Below are 23470 nucleotides of genomic sequence, written 5' to 3' on the forward strand. Positions count from 1 at the left end.
CAGCCCCAGGACTCTAAGGTGTCCCATGTCCCCAAAGAGTCAGAAGGTCAATCTGATTCCTAAGATGGTTGATGATCGCCACAGCTCCATACAAATAGCCTTCATGGATGATCCCCAGAGACAGCATGTCACAGATAGAGGCAGTGTTCCCCTTATTTTTTGAGCCAGCAATTGGATCAAAGCTGAGAGTTGGTGGAGGAAGTAACACAGAGAAAAGAAAGTACGAAGGAAAAAAATCATTTTGTCTTTAGATTTGCCAGGGTGCCAGCTGTCTGGAGTATACAACATGTTCACTTAAACTCAGTTGGGAAAATTTTCCATCATGAGCTTCAACATACTGCCATATGCTTCTCCCTGAGCCTTACATAAGGCCAGAGCTTCTTGCCTGAGCCACTGCCGTTGGAACTTTCTTTCTCAGAATTCTGAGAAGTAAAGACCTCTGTTTGCTGCATGCTTGTCCCACCAAACTTGCGGTAGCTGTGGATTCCTTCACAGGTGTGGATTCCTCTCTGTGGCTGTCGAAATCCCCCATACCTGTGCCTCAGTAGACCCCCAAAGCTTTTCCTTCTCTCAGTTTTTTTCTTAATTCTCGAGGCTGTGAATAAATTTAACTGCTCAAGAGGCAACACAGAAATCCCTTGTTAAACACCCATTTCCTGGTACATTAAGGCCACAGCTGTGGACAAATGGGAAGAACCAAGCAAATATCCTTTGTGTCTTATATGCCCAGCCCTCCAAAAATCTCATGCATTCATGTCTCCACACATATCCCCAGACCTTTTTGAGGTGAAGCTCCTTACATCTATTAAGGACGCTACTCTTTCCAGGGCCATGGGTATGTCAAAAGCTCTGTGAGACCCTGAACTCCTACGTGTCTTAAGTGAGGTGACCCAGAGAAGTCTTTACTGATGCCAGATGAGAAATCTCTGTCCCTGCTCTCCACCAGATGCCTGCTCATTCATTTTGAGGCTCCGAGTCAACAGTGGGTTCCTTTCAGTGGTAATTCCTCCCGTGGCTGCCCACCTGAGGATTCTGGGCATGGATGCAGATAATTGTCAGTTGCTGGGGCCTGTGATTACTAAGTCTAGACTCCTTGGCCCTGACATCCCAGACCTGCTTTAGCCATCCACTTGTAAGAGGCAGAGGAACTGGAATAGAGGGAGAAGGATGTGGCCTGCATCTCAGTCACCATAACTAACGGAACAAGAAAGAAGCAGGTGCTGCTTCTGAGCACATGAAAAGTGAAAAAGGAAGCTGATGGCTTAGTTTCTGCATTGGAGGCATGGTGTCTTAGTCCATTTGGGCTGCTATAATGAATTACCGTAGACTGAGTGCCTTATAAACAACAAATATTTATTTCTCATGGTTGTGGAGGCTGGAAGTCCAAGATCTAGGTGCTGGCAGATTTGGTGTCTGGTGAAGGCCCGCTTTCATTAATGGTTGTCTTCTCACTGCAACCTCACATGGTGAAGGGATGAGCTAGCTCCCTGGGGCCCTTTTATAAGAGCACTAATCCTGATCAGGAGGGCTCTAACCTCATGACCTACTCATCTTCCAAAGGCCCTACCAACTAATACCATCACTTTGGGGGTTAGGATTTCAACATATGAATTTTGGGGGGACACAAACATTCAAAGAACATGATAATCCTGGCAGTTACTATATGTGGTCAAATGAATGTTTGGTCCACTGACCCAAACAGTTCCATAGGCAAGGACTAGAAACTTGCTGCAAAAGGCAGGTTGTGGGTGCCACTGGGTGGGCATGCCTGGGCTTGAGATTTGAAAGAAGATGCTGGTCTTTTTACAATAACAAGATACAGTAACTGTGAATTAGTAAAATGTGAACCATTGAATATCTGGCTCTGACTGTATGGATTAGCCACTACTTTTCCCATGGGGCAGAGAAACTTAGAGAGGGGACAGGAGAGCACCAAGTATTTACCATAATACTTGTGGTATTTGTGCAGAATGCCAGATAGAGAGGCGTGAGCAGTGTATCAGTCAGGGTTCCAGCAAAAAAAGAGAACCAGTAGAGTGTGTGTGTGTGTGTGTATGTGTGTGTGTGTAAAATGATATTTGTTGCAAGGTATGGGCTCATGTAATTGTGGGGACTGGTGAGGCAAGTTTGAAATCTCTAGGGCAGTCCATCAGGAAGGGAAGGCTGGAAACTCTGGGGCAGGAGCTGATATTGCAGTCCACGGGAGAATTTTTTCCTTACTCAGGGAAACCTCAGTTCTGCTTTTCAGGCCTTCCAACTGCTTGGATCAGTCGCGTCCAGATTATCCTGTCCAAAGGATAATCTCCTTTACTTAAAGTTAACTGATTATAGATATTAGTCACATCTACAAAATATCTTTGCAGAAACACCTAGATTAGTGTTTGAATAGGTACTAGAGTTGAGCCAATTTGACACATAGAAATTAAGGGGGATTGTCTGCCTTTTTCCAGCAGCTGGACAGATGGTCAGGGAAAGGCGTTTCAGAGAGTGGGAGCGCCATATGCAAAGAGGAATTGGAAGAAACTTAGAGTGAAGGAGAAGAAGGTTACAAAGGCAGATGAGAAAGTAGGCAGAGGCAAAATCATAAGTACCATTCTGTTTTAGAACGAGACAGTTTGGATTTTATCCAGATAGAGGAGTCTTGAGATTCTAAGGTAGCAAAGGATATGACAAGATACGTCATAGAAAGATATGTTGTAGAAAGATCAGACAGGTGACTATATAAAGGGCCTGGACAAGCAAAACTGGAGACAAGAAGGCTGACTAAGAGATAGTGGACAGGATCCTGGTTGGAAATGTGTTTTGGGGTAAAGTTTGAGAGCAGGGTATAAATTTACTGTAATTTAAAATATTTAAGAAGTAGAATTTACAACACCTGGTCAGGATTGAAATGGAGTTGAGAGAGAAGTCCAGCTGCCTGGTCTGGGCAACAGGGTTTTTGGCCATTCATTTGCTGAAAGAGTGAATTGGGAAGGAGATACAATTTGGTGCCTCTGCTGACAGGTAGTGTGTGTCATGGCTTTGGTATCACAAGGTGTCTGTGAACATCCATGTGTTGATAGGCAATTCTGGAGTCTTGGAGAGATGTTTGAGCTAAAAATAAAATTTTGTGATCTTTTGATGGACATTTACTGGAGAGTTATGCAAATGGAAAAAGATTATTTAGGAAGTTTGTGAGCAAGAGAAAACCCCAAAGAGAATAGGAAAAGAGGAAATAAGAGAGAAGAGAAGAGGGACAAGGAGAGAATCCTCAGGGACACTTAACATTTAATAGACCGAACAGGAAGAGAATCTTGTGAATGATGTAAAAATCAGATGAAGAGGAAGCGTATGCTCTTTCCAACCACTCCCTAAACAGTGATTTTCAATAAAGTATTGCCTTTGGTCCTCTTCTGTTCTTTCACCAGAGATGTATCAAATGCCTTCTGGTGCCACACACTATCCTCGAGATACAATGATGAACAAGTCACCCTTGTGACTTCTGCCCTTGAGTACTTTAGATCAAGATTTCTTGTGTCTGTGGATGCTAGGATGGAGCAGAATCACCCCCAGATGAGAACCACTGCTCTCAGGTCTAACGGCAGGGACAGATACATAAACAGAATGTAATTACCTCATAATATATGTTATAAGAGGTTTAAAATTGGTCAAGATAATTGGTTCCAAATGACAGAATCCATTCTTGCTATTTAAGCAGCAAGGGATAATGAATATTCCCAGAAAGGGATATTAGGTAACTTATGGAATCTGCGGGAGACTGCCGGGAGCAACACATCCAGAAACATCACAGCCAGAAAAAAACAGCCAAGTGTACCCCTCCATATCACTCTGGTAGAGCACCACCACTGCCACTGCCTCCACTTAAGACCCAGTGTACTAGAGCCTGGATGCTAGAAGCCCTCCACAGCTACCCCAGGAAAACCTGCCACACTCTACCTGCATGGGTGCCGGATGATCTTCCCATCTGATGCTTGCTCACTTCCAAAATTTCCATAGGCATATCTGATTGGCAGAACTGAGGTTATGTACCTGGTTGTGTTTTGTTTGTTTGGTTGGTTTTTTTGGCTGCGTTGAATCTTTTTGCTGCGTGTGGGCTTTCTCTAGCTGCAGCGAGCGGGGGCTACTATTCGTTGCTGTGTGCAGGCTCTAGGGCACACGGGCTTCAGTGGTTGTGGCTCACGGGCTCAGTAGTTGTGGCTCACGGGCTCTAGAGCGCAGACTTAGTAGTTGTGGCACACTGGCTTAGTTGCTCTGTGGCATGTGGGATCTTCCCGGACCAGGGATCAAACCCGTGTCCCCTTCATTGGCAGGCAGATTCTTAACCACTGCGCCACCAGGGAAGTCCCCTGGTTGTGTTTTAAGTGCAGTGGGAACCTGATGATTTTGAAGCAAGGAAATGATGAGATTTTATTCATGATTTTAAGATATCACATCACTTTCCACTTGTGACCTTTGAAATTTATATTCAAATTCAAATTCGTAAATAAATCTCTTTATTCCTTAGCACAGGCTTTCTATTTCTAATTGACTTCTCCATAGCTTCTCCTGGTATCTCAATCTGTATCTCAAGTTGACTCCTCTTGAAAACCATTCCATTCTGAGGAAAGGGACCTCTCCTACACTATTGCTGAGAATGTAAATTGGTACAGCCACTATGGAAAACAGTATGGATGTTCCTATAAAAACTTAAAATAGAGTTACCATGTGATCCCACTACTGGGCATATATCCGGAAAAGACAAAAACTCTAATTTGAAAAGATACATGCACCTTATGTTCATAGCAGCACTATTTACAATAGCCAAGACAAGGAAGCAACCTAAATGTCCATCAACAGATGAATGGATAAAGGAGGTGTGATACATACATACAGTAGAATACTACTCAGCCATAAAAAAGAATGAAATAATTGCCATTTGCAGCAACATGGATGGCCCTAGAGATTATTATGTTAAGTGAAGTCAGAAAGAGAAAGACAAATATCATATGATATCACTTATATGTGGAATCTAAAATACGATACAAATGAACTTATTATTGAAACAGACTCACAGACTTAGAAGACAAACTTATGTTTACCAAAGGGGAAGGGGGGTGGGGGAGGGATAAATTAGGAGTTTGGGATTAGCAGATATAAACTACTATACATAAAATAGATAAACAACAAGGTCCTACTGTATAGCACAGGGAACTAGATTCAATATCCTGTAATAAACCATAAGGGAAAAGAATATGAAAAAGAATATATATATATAAAACTGAGTCACTTTGCTGTTCACCAGAAATGATCACAACATTGTAAATCAACTACACTTCAGTTAAAAAACCAAAAAACAAACAAACAAAACATTCCATTCGTCTGGTCAAGAAAGCTTGGCAACTGTGAATGTCTTTACGCTATGTCTAATCAGCTGTCCCATTCCGTTGATTCTACTATCCTATTCCCTCTGTCCTCACTTTAGGTTTTGGACGTTTCTCTCAGTTTATCTGAGTCTAGCCATTTGTCCCATCCAAGTTCTTTCTCTTCTTGGCTTCCTGAGTATGGAAAGAAGGAACTAAAATTTATTGAAATTCTATGATGTGTCAGATGCTGTGGCAGGGACTTTGCATAACTGATCTCATTTAGAAGCAACTGGATAGTGTGAGAGGAAGAACTATAAAATCAGAGGATTCTAAGAAGCACAAGCAACTAGAGGAAAAAAATAGATCAATTAGACTTTAACAAAATTAAAGTCTTTTGTGCATCAAAGGGCACTCTCAAGAAAGTGAGAAAGACAACCCATAGATTGGGAAAAAATACTTGCAAATCACATATGATAAAGGACTAGTAGTCAAAACATTAAAGAACCCTTACAACTCAACAGGAAAAAGACAAAACCTAATTTTAAAATGGGCAAAGTATTTGAAGACATTTCTGTAAAAAAGATATATGGGTGGTCAATAAGCACATAAAAAAGATGCTTAACATCATTAGACATTAGGGAAATGTAAATTAAGGCTACAGTGATATACCACTGCACACCCACTGGGATTGCTATAATAAAAGAAAAGGAAAATTACACTTGTTGATGAGGATGTGGGACAATTGGAACCCTTACACATTGCTTGTGTGAATGTGAAATGGTGCAACTTTTCATAATAGTATCTAAAATTTTAATCATAAAGCCATTTATGAGCCAGGCACAGTGATAAGCACTTACATGCATTATCTTAACTAGTTATTTCAGTAACCCTAGAAAGTCTATTCAACTCATTCTTTCCCAAAGTGGGTTTTCCTCAGACTCTCAAGATGCTCTGGGTTAAAGTAAAACAAAACTGGGACACATTGCATCTTCAAAGCACTTCTGCAGAATCACAACACACACTACCCTATTACAGGCTGAGAACTCCTGCAGTAATAAACAATTAACTTGGATAATCTAGTGTTTTGCAGATCATTTGGCCACTTAACACACTTATTAACAGCAATTGCATGGAACATACTTTGGGGGACATTGACTTGGAGTTGTGAGCTGTCCCACTGACAGTTTCTGCAGGGAACAAGGAATGGTCCTTTTGAGTTTTCACTACCGGCCTACATGAGCATGCCTGCATCTGATAGAGTTAGTTTAAGAAAAGGTAATCAAAATAAACAAGTCATTATTTGATGTTATAGAAAGTAATCAAAATAAACAATTCATTCTTTGAGTGTGTGTTTGTGTGTGCATGCACGTGCATATGTGTTTTCATATAGGAAGTAGCAATATTTTTGAAAGTTTGTTTTGTGCTTTGCCTAATTCTTGACTGTTTACTCTCAAGCTTAATATATTATCAAACGAGTGACTGTAAAGTAAACATAAATGTAAAACCATGTGCAGCGTATCAACAGTTAAGGTTCATATTGGAATGGAGAAACAAGGGAATGGCATTCGGTGTCTGAGCTTCAGTTAAACAAGATTTAAAGCTGATACAATGCAAATGGTTGTGGCAGTAGAAATCCATATTGGTGCTTATGTGGGCTCAGGTACCAGAACTCCATGTGATTAGATGCAGGACCGAAAGGACAGTTTAAACTAAGATTTCCAAGCTCACTTTGGAAAAGTCCTTGAATTTTTATTAAAAAGCCGAGCTTTATACGAATACAGCAGAAGCATTTTCTGGGAAACATGGATGGCTATCTATTTGCTGAGTGATAGCAAGTGACCCTAATTGGCCCTGTTTAGAAGAGAGTCATAATTTATTTGTAAGCCAGTGAACATGGTCTGTCAAAGGATCATTTTCTGCTTTGTGAATTTATTTATATAAGAAGTCTTAGAAAGATATAAAATTTAAATCACATTTGATGAAATTTTTTTTATTAAAAAGATTAGAATTATATGAATTTAAGACTTTTCTTAAAAACTGGCTTCTACAATTGTCCTGTGTTCCACGTACCTATTAACATATGGGGGCATAAGAACATTTAAAAATTCATTTGGATTTTTTTTTTGATTTAACGTCGAGTTTTAGTGCACCAAGGAGAAGGAAGAAAACGTCTACCTAAGAGAATATTACTAAGTCAATTTAATGTATAGGGGAAAAAGTTTATCATAGGTTTTATAGGATTTGAGTTGTATTTTGTGTTTTCACAGCTGACAATGGAGATGTTTAGATTGAAATATAATCACAATGAAACCTTTTTAATTCTTACTTATAAAGTTACCAAATTTGTAGGTCCTGTTCCCTTCCAAAAAGCTTGTAACCAGTAAGAAGCTACAGTAAAAGTCTCAAGTTATATATAATGCCTTTTTAACAGAAATGCTGGTTTTGCAAAATGCAAGAAACTTTTAAAGAATTAAATAATGCTTATGAATTTTTAAAAATATAATAAATTGAATTTTTGTGTATCCACTTTTACTATTAAAGAGAAAAGGGTGGCATTACTATATTAGATTTGTGTTCACTATAAACATATACAGAAACATTTGCTAAGTGAACTTTCAGGGTTAACTGTACATTTTAGAAATTTAATTTACACAATTACTCTGATTCTGAAGTATTTCATTTTTCACATAAAGTTTATTTTACTGTGATACTTTAAAATATCTTAAGAGAGATAAATAAATATGCTGTTGGATAGTGAATCAACACCTGTATCATCTCATCATTACACATATGTTGCTATATCCCCCAATAATCAATGTAGCTTAAAAATATTCAAATAATATGGTACTTGCATTGCCCAGTTTCAATGCCACTCTTAGGAGTAAGCATAATAAAGTATTTTAAAATACATTATTCACAAAACTGCTAGCATCCCAGCATTCTGAAAAATGCACTAGTGCCCCTATGAATTTAATTACTACAAGGAAATAATTTTTTTTTAGTTAATTAATTTTTATTTTTGGCTATGTTGGGTCTTCGTTGCTGCACATGGGCTTTCTCTAGTTCCGGCGAGTGGGGGCTACTCTTTGTTGCGGTGCGCGGGCTTCTCATTGCGGTGGCCTCTCATGTTACGGAGCACGGGCTCTAGGCACGCAGGCTTCAGTAGTTGTGGCACACGGGCTCAGTAGTTGTGGCACACGGGCTTAGTTGCTCCTCGGCATGTGGGATATTCCCGGACCAGGGCTTGAACCCTTGTCCCCTGCATTGGCAGACGGATTCTTAACCACTGCGCCACCAGGGAGGCCTTACGAAGGAATTTTTGACCCTGGGTAAAATTATGCACATGAGGGAGTTTTAGCTGGGCTGGACCAGAGGCTTAGATTTACCTATTTATGGATAGCCATCACCCCACTAAAGTTCCTCCTTGTGACTGGACAAATAGTACCATTAATTGACAGTTAAAAAGCCACACTCACCAATTTTATTGGGGTTCAGGATGTTCAAGGAAAAGAACTTGGACATGACCGTTACTGGGATTTAGACAAACTAGTGAATTGGAAAGGTCACGATGGAAGTCAATTTCAGAGAACAGCAGTGGCAGAAATTCTCTGAATGTGCAGAAGGAATTGGGTATACAGGGGCTGACTCAGAAATGAGACCTTCAAACAGGAGCAGTGATTTTGGGTACAGAGTCAGGCTGTGATCCTGAATATACTTTGTATTCTTTCTTCCTAGACTGCCTAAGCACTTTGCTAAAAAGAGAGCGTTGTCAGTAGAAATTAAAGAATTGTGGCACTGGAGGCCCACATCAATTCTATTGAAGGTTGGTCTTTTTTCCAGAGGGCTCTGGATGGAACAGACTGGGTTGTTTCAATAGGGACTTTAATCATTTTACAATAGGATGTCCTACATGACTAGAAACTGAAAGAGAAGTAAATGCTGGAGATAATGAGACAGATGGTGAAGACTCTTGGGTGTCAAAACACTGAAATTAGATGCTCCAGGAGCTTGGGAATCAGAGCCTCTATAGGTGAGGCCTGCCCAAGCAGCACATTAGTAATGATGTACCTGGACTGAATAGGTAGAGAATCTCCAGGCTTCAAAGGCAAGTATGGTGAAGCAAGTACCCTCGAGGGTCTTCCCTTGACAGTTGTGTTTCTCACTGCTCTGGTGAAGGGTCTTGGTAGAACTTATTTGGGTATAGGAAGGGGTTGGGTGAGCAGTTCTTAGATGACAAATCTACTCTAGCATTCCAATTTCCCTGGGTCTTGGAGACTGTCTTCTACAACACACAAACCGAGCCCTGGCATTTCATCTTGGTTTAGTGTGGCCTACCAGGTTTCAGTTAATTAATCAAGCAAACTCTTAGAGCCACTTAGCCACTAAGTAATTCTTTTGCCGCTATGTAGTATGCACACTGCAGTTCTTTCAAAAATATTTTTCAAGCATCTACTGCATGTCAGAGACTCCTCTAGTCCTGGAGATACAGCCATAACCAAGACAGAGAGAGTCCCTGCTCTCTCTCTTTCAGCTTGGTTCTAATGGGAAAGACAGATAGATTAAAAACAAATTTTTATTAAATTTTCAAGAATTTAAGTACTTTGTTGGAAAATAAAACTGGTAAGGAGACAGATACTGACAGGAAGGAACTGGTGGCAATAAACACAGACATTAGCTCGTATTAGTAAAAGAGTGTTTAAGAATAAAAATAAGTATAATCAGTGCCCCTTACTTTGGAGACAAACTGAAGTACTTAACGTACTTCTATTTTTGACTTCTTCCTTAGCATGGTGAGTTGTTTGGGAAATGATTCAATAGTTATTTGTAGTTCCTAAATTCTCAACAGCAGTTGCCTCCTGATATGTGTCACTATGTATTCTGAGTTGACATCTGCTATCTGAATCACCAAAATAGTGCCTTGTTTTAAAATTTATCCACTATTGGCTTATGTTTTATCTTACTCTAGGCCATGTTATCACTACATGTGACATCTCTGTATATGTGTTTGTGAAACTGGGATAAAGTTGGCAAAACTTGAGATGGAGGAAACTCTCTATGAAACATGTTTTTGCGTTGGTAGAACAGCAGGCATAAGCACGTTAGGAATAGAGGAAAGAAGAGAGACGGAGAGATATTGGAGAAATAAGATCTCACAAAGGAAAGTCAAATGCAATTTGGGAACTTAAATGCCATTCAGGCAACAACCTTTGGAGTTTAGACAACTATAGACTTCTAATTGTAGTTTTTGGTCTCCAGCAAATAGATTAAAATCTCCTTTAGAAATAAAGCTTTTGTTTAGTGGAGGAAAGTCAGTTAATGTTTATTGATGGTGATTTTGATGGTAGTACTCATGATGACATTCTATTTGAGGAATGTTTCTCAGATGGGACTTGATTCAGCAAACTTTTACACTGATAGGGAGATGGACGCTCTGACACTTAGATATTGACGTATGAAGAAGAGAAATCATTGATATGACTAAGTAATTGTGAAGCGTAGTATACGAGTCTCCAGAGTTTTGTAGAATTAAATAAAATCATAGTACAGATTATCCTCTGTTGAACAATATAGATTTGTGTCCACCTAATGTTGGATAGCTATCAGAGCATCAGAGCAGTTCCTAAAATGCTTTGTTAATGATTGTTCTTAAGAATTCAAATAAATATTAAGCCTTTTAATTATCCTACCAATTCCCATTCCCTCTTCCCTCTGTGACCAAAAGATGAACCAGTCCCAGGGGAGCCTCAGCAGATAAAGATAGGATTTTTTTTTTTTTTTTTTTTTTTTTAGTGTCTTTCTGTCCCTGCTTTTTCAGTCCATTCCAGGCCACCCAGATCCTTACTGGCTATTTCATAATAAGAAAGCCTATTGATCATTCACATGTCCTTGATAAAGGGTTGGTATAGTTTGGACAAGTGAGCTGAGACTCACCCTAACTGGTCTGAACCTACAACCACTGTTCTTTTTGTTCCAAAACACCGACCCCTGGAGAAAGGGTTAGGAGAATTTTCAAGCCTGATCATCCTAGGGTTGGGCTGTGTATGGAAGTGAGGACACAAGCCTGGGAGTTAGGCAGTGCAGTTACTCGTTCTACCTGGTACTCAGCCTACCTGGTCTGTCTTTGTGAAACATACTAGGTGTGTTTCCTCACCAGATGACTTCATGGGCCCCTTCAAAAGCTCACATCCTGCAATTCCTCTCTGTGACACTCAGAGGCCAAACAAATGATTTGACTGTTTTCCAACCTCCTCTCCAAAGTATCTTGTAATATTAAAGCAGAGTATTTTGATTGTCTTCTATTGGGATCTGCTAATGAAGTTGGAGGAGAACATATTATTGTTTTTCAACTCTCTTAAATGGATGTGCTGCTTTTTATATCCTCTCCCTTTTCCATCTGTTTTTCTGGTTTTCTGTTGGTTTGGGGCCATATATACGTGCGCAGTAAGGGCGAGCATTTCTGCAGAAGCACCACAGGCCCACTGTGCTTTAGCAGACTTTATTCTTGTTTGTTTCATGAGGGTTTGTAAAGATTGGGACTTTTCCAACAGTCAGCACATAATTAAGGGCACCTACTATGTACTGGTTCTGCTTTAGTTTCTAGGAATTGGGAGAAATCTGCACATAGAGAGCCATGTGTATCTACATATTAAAACTATTATGCCTATTTCCCTGTATTCTTTTGGGACTAGGAAGTTGATGCAAACCAGCACCATGAATGAACTTGATTATATTTAGGAGAATAATTTCTCACTTCTTGCGTCTTTGCTACAAATTTTAACAATGAATAGCTGTTTTCAGAACTAAAAGTTTGGCAGCCCACCAATAAGATGTAAAATGAAGAGAAACCAAAGACACCTCTATCGTTTTGAAGTACATGGAGCTATTTTTCAGAAGCCAGCTTCATTGACAGAGCAAGTCCGTTAATAACCCTGCAGCACTCCCCTTGTTGGAATAACACAAATTAGCATTTAACCCGGGAGGAAGAACACATGAAGTTATTTAACATTTACATAAAATTATGGAGTAAACTCCAAACAGGTCGCCTCTGAAATGTATAATTACACTCAGCAGTCCTGTCAGCATACATGGAAACAATTTTACTTCCAATCGTCTTCTGCTTTTATTCACTCAGGAATGTATCATTAAAATTTCCACAGAACAATGAACCATAATAGGTGCTAATGCAATTGTGAATTATGGTAATTGTTACCTAAATTAATCTCTGTACTTTCTATTCCTTATTGCCTTATGCATAAGGAGTGTGAAAAAGATAATGTTGAAACTGACATTTGTATAAATGGTGTAAAAGATTTGTCTTACTAGATAAAAATTTCAGGAGAACTTGCTATTTTTTAAAGTAATTTACTTGGAAAAAATGTTAGAATTGCTGCAAGTAGAGTTTATGTAATCTTTTATTGGTGAAATTTGTGATGGACAAAGGCTGTTGACTTGTTTAGGTCGTCTTGGTGGATATACACTCACTAAGATAACCAAATGGCAAATGTGTGCCCCTGTGTCTATATTGCCAGGACAGAGGTGCATTCACACCCATATCTGTATGGGGTCACCATTTGTGTGTTTACCTTCACTTATTTATGTAAAGTACATACAACTTGCTTGGTGTAATGAAGCCCATTGCTATGGACTGAGTCGTGTTCCCTGCCTCCAAATTCATATGTTGAAGTCCTAACCCCCCAGTACCTCAGAATGTGACTATATTTGGAGATAGGGTCTTTCAATAAGTAATTAAATTAAAATGAGATCATTAGGGTGGTCCCTAATCCAATATGACTTGTGTCCTTATAAGAGGGGGAGATTAGGACACAGACGCCCACAGAGGGGAGACCACGTGAAGACAGAGGGAGAAGACGGCCATCTGCAAATCAAGGAGAGAGGCCTCAGAAGAAACCAACCCTGCTGACACCTTGATCTCAGACTTCTAGCCTCTAGAATTGTGAGAAAATAAATTTCTCACAATTGTTGTTTAAGCCACCCAGTTGGTGGTATTTTGTTATGGCAGCCCTAGCAAATGAATGTATCCACCTAGATTGGATGTAAAGAAATGTAGGTCAAATATATTCCAATCTGAAAAAAAAGGAAATACAGGTTTTTGTCCTGTTTCTGTCACTCCTGAGTTATATTTGACCTTGAGTATATCACTTAATCTTCCCATTTGTAATGAGGTCTAGATTTTGTATGTTTGTTTATATCAGACTGCCCAGCATCAGGTCCTTTTTTTCTGCTAACAGCACCCTGGGTTTTCTCCAGGAGAATACTTGCCCTTTGTGCTCGGTCCCCACAGTTTGTGTGAGGCTGTTCTAATGCCCTTGCTCTAGATGTGGGCATGTTACTCGAATCTGGCCAATCATTATGTTTCATGCCCTCTGCTTGCAATGATGGGCTCAAGTATGGGACATAGGACAGAGACCTGGACAATGAGATTCGATTTCAGGACTTAATTTGGAAGTATTGAGCAATTAAGCTCTCCGTTTGTTGAAGCTTCTGAGGTATGGGAGGCGAGTGTCCCGGGCTTGCTATAGCTCTGGCAGCCATAGTGAAAGGCCAGGCTAAGAAGGATGCTCACATGAAGGGAGCCAAACCACAAGATAGAGAACTAGTACTAAGGATCCTTTGTGAGCCCTCATGCAGGCTTGCCTGAAGCTAATGATCCCTGGGACCCTGTCATTTTATTAATAAGCCAGTAAGTCTCTCCACTCTTTCTTCAACCTTAAGGCAGCCTGACTTGCATTTCTATTATTGCTACCAAGAGTCATGAGTAATATAATGGCTTAATGCTTTGTCTTCCTCTGCAAAATGAGTGTGCTCTTCTAATGGAAATGATTTTTCCTCAAATTAACTATTACATAGAACACTGATACTTCTCTGGCATGTATGTGAAAGGAGGCAGCAGCAAGGGCGGGAAGTAAAATCCGACCCATTTGATATTCTGCTGATCCCTTTCTTCTGTGTGGAAACCTTTGGGTTAGATGATCCAGACTCCTGCCAATACTTAAAATCATTAAATCTTATATACTTGGGAATACTTGTAGGTCTGAGTGTGCAGGAACTCTGGGGGCAAAGTGGAGAGCAGGGTGAGGGGGAAATGGACTAACAGGTAAAGAAAGCATTGTCAGAGGTCCCAGGCAGACATTTGCCCTCCAAGGGCTGCGAAGTCACTAAATGGCTGGAGGCAACGGCTGCTTGTAAAGCGCTTTACCATCGGGTAGTTGATTTTGCTATCCATCTCTGGCAGGGCGCCAGCCTGTCATACACAAGCTGAATAAGCGACTTTAGAATGCTTATGGGCAGAGGTGTGCTTGGCCTGAGAATAGTAAGAGAATTTAAAAAGCAATATCATTGGTGCCACCAGAAATCCTCCAGATTGGTGAAAAGCCCACTAGGTTGAAGTGGAATACATCATAATTAGTGATCTTTTATTTTATAGAAAATGCTTTATTGAGCCAAGTCTGGGATGAGCTTTGCCATTTATAAGTCTTTAGAACAGTGCTTATTAACGAAATCTGAAGACGACTTTGAAAAATGCATATAGGATGTGTGATCCGTTTTGAGGGTTCTACTTTTGCAGCCCATTTCCCTACTGGACCCCAAGAAAAGGACTCCTGCTCTAGACAGATGTGTTAAACCCATGTTTGTTGATTTTTTTTTCCAAATGTTCATAGCAGCTTTATTCATATTTTCCCAAAATTGGAAACAAAATGTTCATTAACAGGAGAATAGCCAAACAAATTGTGGTACATTCATACAATGGAATACTACTGAGCAATAAAAAGAAATACATGGTTCAACCTCTCAAAACTTTATACTAATGAAAGCATTAAGTGATTCAATTTAGTTTCAGAGCTGCAGAGGAAGGAAATGCTAGTCTGTGGTGAAAATATGAATAGTAGTTAGACTACCAACTAAAGTAGTGGTAGTGCTTTGTTGCTTAGGTAGGAGTGTAAGGGAACCTTCCTTTGTTCTGATATGGCTGTGGGCTAAAAGTATCCATTTTCAAAATTGTAGTTAAGATTTGTGTATTTCAATTTTATAAATCTTACCTAATAAGAGGTGTGTACAGCGGACAGATGAATATACCAAAGCAGAATTGAGGACTGTTGAAGCTAGGGTGTGAAGGTTCGAGGTACTATTTTTTTTTTTAATATACATCCAATTAAGATGTTTAATTACAAATCTTGACCTATTTTTATGGGCTCCTAGCTCACATATCCAACAGCATATTGGACATCTCTTGACACTGCCAGTGGTTTTCTTCCAATCTTAGTCACATAACAGACCTCTATGACCTCGCCTCAATTTCATCCTAGGTTTCTGGTTTGAGCAACTCAGGAAAATTCTGGACTGCAAGAAGTAGTCTGAAGAGGGTTCAGTTTGGGGGTAAGAATTGACACTTGTCAATTCTTGTAAAGGATCTTGTAAAGGACTAACAAAGTGGACCCTAAGGAGCAAACGCTAGTGGGAAAAAACTAGAAAAGTCAAACAAACTGATGGTGATCAACAGTGGACATGCTTGCAGTGAACTCAGTTACAAAATCTCTGAAGGTAGGAATGGGTGGATGGAATCCAAAGGACCAATACTTCTTCCATTATGACAAAAAGAGAAGGGTAGATGGGAATGTAAAGTTTGAAGGTGGGTAGCCAGGAAATGATGAGTTATCTGGCTAGGACAATAAAAGCCTTTTATCTTTCATAGTGTGGTACCACATTTACCATATTTTTCAGATTATGTCCCTGAATCTGATTAACACCAAGTGCCTGCCAAACTCAGTTACCAGTTCATGTAAGAGAATCTGGTGCTGTAGGTATTGCACACATATGTAACAACCTGCTCTTCTACGATCAACCCTTTTTAACTCAGATTTTGGACAATATTCTGATAAGCTTATTCTGAGAAAGATCCAAATACACATTTTTATAAGATTCCAGTTCTTAGCTTATTGTAGATGAAGAACTGAAATTTTGCCAGATGATGAGATATGTACCTGAATGGCACAATGATGAAAAGCTTATAACTCTGTTCTAGTTAATAGAAATAACCATGAGTTAAACTCTGCCCCCACCCCACCATCAAGAGGCTCTTTCATAATAAATGTTGGACTATTCCACCTTCAGACTTTTCACTCTTCTAGCTCCAAACTCTAGCATTCTTATTCTTACTACTTACACCCTTTCTACTCTTTGATATCCTTGTATATAGCCCAGATGATTTCCTTTGAGCTTCAGGTATGAAGCCACTGACAAAAAAAAAATGTTTAAATCTGTTCTCCCAGGAGCTTAAAGATCTTATCTTTATGACAACTCCTATAAATCTTAAAAAATGATCATTAAATATTGATTTACTCAATTAATTATAAAAACTTTAGAGGTCTAGTATTTGGTCATGTATACTATTTAAAAAATACATCAACAGAAAACTTTCTGAATGTCACTAGACAGTGAATTAAGCAAACCTTTGCTGAAGCTTAAATTGTGGTACAGAAATACATTTCAATTGATTTAAGTCCAACACCATGAAGAGAGAAATTATGGCACCAAAATTTTCCCTCCTCTATCATACACACTATGATTAATTTAGATTACTATTCAATCTATAGTTTTCATTTTTCTAGGCTTTGTTCCATACAAATTTGTGCAGTTTTTCAACATTAAAGAGAAGTCTTAAATCTATTGTGGGGGGGTGGAAATCAGACCTCAAGCCAATAAATGTTGATCAAATCTACTGGGACACTGTTCAAGAGCAAAATCCACTTTGAGCATTGGTCCTCATAATAGCACCAAAACATAAGGTACTGTGTGCTAATTACAGAATCAGACTGATCCATTGATTGAAATTTCTTCAGTGAAGCTTTGAATCAGCAACATGTTTAAAAGTCAAAAGTGTTCCAACCACTTGATTTCAAACCAAGTAGAATTTATGTTTAGAAACACTAAAAAAGAAGTGTTTCATTTATAAATACAGAAGGAACAAAAACATCACTGCATCAATCCAGAAAGAATCAAAACTTGTTTGAGGACAAGAAGAAATACAAAATTGTGTCAACTTTGCTCATTTATCAGCTGCTGAATTGTCCGTATTAGCAAATACAGCTAAAAGGCTAAAAACTCTTTTAAGCCTGTATTTCTAGGCATTTCCCATTGACCATTTTGGAATTTTGTGTGTTATGTTTTACGGATAGCATTCTGCTTCACTGTGTAGTATGTCTGAATAACCTAAACAGTTCTCATTCATCACTTGATGTTACTCCATGGAGAAAGAAATGCCAGTAAGAGGAACTGTCAGAACACTATGACATGCATCACAAAGTCACAGAACTTTTTAAGTCACAAGATGGCAAAGACATCAGTTCTGCTTTGAACCAAAGTTTATGGCATTTTATTAATAGAAATTAGTGGAAATGGCTACAGAAGTAAAAGTTAAGGTGAATCATCTGAGCTAACTTGACTTGTTGAATCCAATACAACCTTTATCTTAAATCTCCTTGCTAACAAATTTAGTGATAATTCTTTTATACTACTACTTAGCAAGTTAATAAAGGCATGGTACTAATGAGAAGCTAATCTCATTTAATGGGGGGCACAGAATGGCATACAGTTTCCATACAGTTCTGCCAGTATTCCCTAGTATCAATCTACACCTTCTTTGCTAATCAACACCAGCTTATTCCAAAAGAGCTCATGGTAACGAAACATGCCAAACTCCCTTGACCTTAAAAGAAAATTAAGCCCAGGGTCCATCCCCCATCCCCCCTCTAGGGTATAAGGTTAGTGTAAACCCACAGTGTAACAGTGTATTGCTTTATGGAGGGGGTGTGGTTGGGAGGGAGACACCGTGGTGAGGAACGAATCAGTTAAAGTCATACCAGTATAGGAAACAGTGAGATAGTAATACACGAAATGGATAACTGCAGTCAATCTCGTAGAGGACTCAACTCGTGGAAGAACTTTGATTGGTGCTGCAAAAACATCTGTATGAAGTAGAAATTGGTTTCAATAACATTAGTAGAGAATATGTTCTAGCAGGTGGAGGTAACTGGATGCAAAATCCTGGTAGCAATTGAATAGAACAGTCCCAGATGGCTAGGCTGATGCCAACACCTAATGAGGACGAAAGCCTTGTCTGTGGGGAATTTTGGATGATACCTGGAGAAATATTACACTGTGCATAAACCAGATTGAATTGTTTTCGCAAGTGTTGTAAAGTTTCATATAGTGAAAGGTTTTTTCTACATGCACTTCAATTTCACAACAAGAGTGGCATAGGATACCTAAACACAGAAGAGAGCATTCATGCAAGATATCTAACTCCTTGATATAATGATGCATACAATTCAAAATGATTACACTATCATTACATCTAGGGCTTTCTGCACCTACAAGGGGGTGGTTATGGAAAGCATGGCCCTTGGTATCAATATCTAAAAAGCAGCCACCGCCTTCTTCTATGTGTGTTCTCTTTTTGCTTTTTTCCATCATTTTTCTAAATCAACTCTGCTGTTGTTGATGCTTCTTAGCAAAACTGGTAAAAACAAAATTGTTATCACTGAATAGAGCACTCTGGCAATCAAGACCTTTAAAACCTTAAGTCTTCTGGGGCGAAGAAAGCACTGTGCGACATTTAGAACTCTGATTTGCAAACAAGGTGGTCACAAATTTTCCTGGCTTGAAGACTTCCACAACTTTCCTGATCAGGTCATCATAGGAGGTCTGACTTAAGTTTGTTTCAAAGCTAACATAAGAAAATTCTGGTTCTGGAGTGATGTGGATAGATGTGGATAGTCCAGTAAATTCCATCTGATTTCATTCCATTCATTGAATACCCACAAGGATCGAACAGTGTGGCATCAATGACAGAACCTGGTATCAGATCACAAATTCTACTCTCATGAGTGACATCCTTTGCAGTAACACCATCTTTCATGTAGCACTGGTCCATAACTGCTGGGTCAAGCTCACTCATCAGAATTTCCAGGGTTTGATATGGCTGATTGATTCCTCGACTCTCTGGGAAATCCAAAGTATACAAGTACCAACAATCAGAATTCATGTGTCCCATACAATATGCAGCTCCATTTGGGAAAATTGCATTAAGAAACTCTATTTCTTCCTGGAAATTCCCGTGTGGGGACCCTTGGTGAGAAGGCTTCATGAAATTCTTACGAAAATAAAAGAAGCTTTGAATTGAGTGAAACCCATTGTAATCCCTAGCAAGTTTCAACAGAGGAACGGGCGCTTTCAGCAAGAGGGTGGTACCACATGTCTTCAAAATGAAACATCTCTTGGAGGCAAACATGCTACTCTCACTGAGTACATAAGCTTCCTGCTTGTCAGTTTTTGTCACAATTATGACTGAACATTGCACATCCTTCAGAAGTATGTCCCACTTGTATCTTGGGATGGTGCGAAGATCCCCAGATCCTTGGGTTGCGTCAGGTTGCTGCCGGGAGAACCAAACCTCCAGCAGCTTCTCCGTCCCTTCGAAAAAATGTGCAGCTTCCATCACCGTGAGACTAGCGAACAACCAAAAACCACAGAAAATCAAGTAAATTAAATCTCTTCTCCCAGCGCTGCCACTGCTGCTGCGGATTGTTCCAGCTGTGTTACTAAAGTTCAGGTTCCTTTTTTGCTATAATTTTTTTTTTTTTTTTTTTTTTTGCAGTACACAGGCCTCTCACTGTTGTGGCCTCTCCCGTTGCGGACCACAGGCTCCGGACGCGCAGGCTCAGCGGCCATGGCTCACGGGCCCAGCCGCTCCGCGGTATGTGGGATCTTCCCGGACCGGGGCACGAACCCGCGTCCCCTGCATTGGCAGGCAGACTCCCAACCACTGCGCCACCAGGGAAGCCCCTTTGCTATAATTTTATGTTAACTTTTTTTGTTTTTTTTTTTAAAAAAGGGTTAGTAAAAATTTCCCAGCTTCTTTTTTTTTGTGAGCGAAAGTTGAACGTGAGTCTGTTGGAAATAGAGGCTGATACAGCTCAGTCTCTTGTAGTCTGCTGTTTCCCCATTAGAGAGAGTAGAGCGAGCGCTAGCTAATGTTGCTGGCCATACTGTGGGAGCCTGCTGATTTGTTTTTTAAGCTATTTGGATTTTCTGAATCCAGATTCTTTAAATTGTAATTTACGCAACACTAATTCATTTCTTCAACTACCTTTAATTTCTTTCTTTTATTTTGGGGGTTGCTTTTATTCACCTCTGTGTGTAATCTAAAGGAGTTCCTTGTTAATTCAACAAGTGTTTTGGGAGGGGTACATGCCGTGTACCAGAAACTGTGGTAGAGGCTGGGGATATAATGAGAGTAAAGACAGGGGGGCCAAATCCCCCTGGAAATGATGGGCTCCTGGGAGAACACAGGCCTCAGGTAATATTGTATCAGCAGAATCTAATCTTGTCGGTTCTGTCTCTGGAGTGAGGGCACTATCTCTGTGAGGCCCAGAGCAGCCAGGGACTGGAGTTTCGAGGGGACTGTGGAATCTGAGGATGTATAAAGGCTGCCCCTTCAGCTGTTGTAGCTTTGCAGAAATGCAGTGGGCATCACAGGAGGATTGAGGATGGTTAAGAGTGGCCTATTCTTTTACCAAAGACCTCATGCTAGGGCCAGAACTAGGGTGAAGTGAGTGAGATACTTGGTCTCGGGCAGAAAATTTACAGAGGTGCCAAAAAATCCCTCGGTAATCAGGATTCAACAGAACCAGGATTAGGGTGAGGGAGGGAGGTGAGCTGTGCGTGGGATCTTTATTTAAAATTTTGATATTTTCTTCATCATGGCCATTTGGATACTTTGTTCATCATGGATAAATTACTTTTTTTAGCAATATATTTTTAAAATTTTATTGAAATATAGTTGACTTACAGTGTTGTGTAAGTTTCTGGTACAGCAAAGTGATTTAGTTTTATGTATATATATATTCTTTTCCATTGTGGTTTATTACAGGATATTGATTATAGTGCCCTGTGCTATACAGTAACACCTTGTTGTTGATCCATCCTATATATACTAGTTTGCATCTGCTAATCCCAAACTCCCAATCCTGCTCTCCCCCACACCCCTCCCCCTTGGCAACCACAAGTCTGTTCTCTATGTCTGTGAGTCTGTTTCTGTTTCGTAGATATGTTCATTTGTGTCATATTTTAGATTCCACATATCAGTGATATCATTTGGTATTTTTCTTTTTCTTTCTGACTTAACTTCGCTTAGTATGATCATCTCTAGTTCCATCCATGTTGCTGCAAATGGCATTATTTCATTCTTTTTTATGGCTAATATTCCATTGTATATATGTATGTAGCACATGTTTATCCTTTCATCTGTCGATGGACATTTAGGTTGTTTCTGTGTCTTGGCTATTGCAAATAGTGCTGCTGTGAGCATAGGGGTGCATGTATCTTTTTGAATTATAGTTTGTCTGGGTATATGCCCAGGAGTGGGATTGCTGGATCCTATGATAACTCTATTTTTAGTTTTTATAGGAACCTCTATACTGTTTTCCATAGTGGCTGGACCAATTTACATTCCCACCAACAGTGTAAGAGGGTTCCATTTTCTCCACACCCTCTCCAACATTTATTATTTGTAGACTTTTTAATGATGGCCATTTTGACTGGTGTGAGGTGGTACCTCATTGTAATTTTGATTTGCATTTCTCTAATAATTAGTGATGATGAGCATCCTTTCCTGTGCCTATTGGCCATCTGTATATCTTCTTTGGAGAAATGTCTATTTAGGTCTTCTGCCCATTTTTTGATTGGGTTGTTTGTTTTTTTGTTATTGAGTTGTATGAGCTGTTTGTATAGTTTGGAAATTAAGCTCTTGTTGGTTGCATCATTTGCAAATATTTTTCTTCCATTCTGTAGGTTGTCTTTTTTGTTTATGGTTTATTTCCTTTGCTGTGCAAAAGCTTATAAGTTTGATTAGGTCCCATTTGTTTATTTTTGCTTTTATTTCTATTGCCTTGGGAGACTGACCTAAGAAAAACATTGGTACGATTTATGTCAGAGAATGTTTTGCCTATGTTCTCTTCTAGGAGTTTTGTGGTATCATGTCTTATATTTAAGTCTTTAAGCCATTTTGAGTTTATTTTTGTGTATGGTGTGAGGGTGTGTTCTGACTTCATTGACTTACCTGTGGCTGTCCAACTTTTCCAACAGCACTTGCTGGAGAGACTGTCTTTTCCCCATTGTATATTCTTGCCTTGTTTGTTGAAGATTAATTGTCCATAGGTGTGTGGGTTTATTTCTGGGCTCTCTATTTTGTTCCATTGATCCATATGTCTGTTTTTGTGCCAATACCACATTGCTTTGATTACTGTAGCTTTGTAGTATTGTCTGAAATCTGGACAATTTAAATTTTATATTTCAAAAAATACTGCATTAAAATGTTACTTCTCTTGATTGCTAAGATTTTGGAAGGCTCCTTAAATTTTGTGCCCAAAACAAGTGCCTAACTTTCCTCACCCTGGTCCCAGCCTTATCTCACAATGTAGTGGTAAGTCACAGCACTTTATTAAGAAATGTTTGCAATGTATCATTTTTATAATTTAGTTTATATAGGATATGAACTCTTTTGATAAATATGTTGCATAATATTTTTATATATATAATTTTTTGTATATATAATTAATTTGACCTCATGGAATACTTAAAAAGTGTAAGGTCATTATAATTTTGAGTCAGTAGACATGAGACACAGAGAGAGAGTATGTGTCTGCACATCGTTTTTTGACTCAACACCTCTCTGTTTGGCTGGAGAATCCTCTGCACTGCACCACATCTGGCTCTGAGGTTTAGTGGCTGTCTCCATCTGCACTGGGTGGCCACAAAGAGCAGGTGAAGAAGACACTAACTGTGTGCCTGGTGGGGTGGCCTTGCCTGGAGACGAGACCACTGTGCTTTTTCCATTTCCCTGTCCTTCGTGGAAGCCCTCAACCTCACCTCTGGCTTTATGTTCCCCTCATCTCCTCTTATCGCTCCATGTCCCACCTCTCTGTTTTCTCTCTCCCTAATCTACTTGTTCCCTGGTCTCCCCAACACCAGACTTTGCTCTGGGTTTCATCCCTGACTTCTCTGTCACTGGCATATATCTGTCTCCCACACGATTTCTCCACCATCTGGAA

At 39.5% G+C, this 23470-nt stretch overlaps 1 pseudogene; it reads right to left on the minus strand.

The window, feature by feature from the left end:
- Nucleotides 1–18842: 18842 nt before the first annotated feature.
- LOC101334877 (S-adenosylmethionine decarboxylase proenzyme pseudogene) lies at nt 18843–20035 on the minus strand (annotated as a pseudogene).
- Between the last annotated feature and the right edge of the window lie 3435 nt (nt 20036–23470).

Source organism: Tursiops truncatus, chromosome 6 (assembly GCF_011762595.2).
Source record: "Tursiops truncatus isolate mTurTru1 chromosome 6, mTurTru1.mat.Y, whole genome shotgun sequence".
NCBI classification, from domain to species: domain Eukaryota; kingdom Metazoa; phylum Chordata; class Mammalia; order Artiodactyla; family Delphinidae; genus Tursiops; species Tursiops truncatus.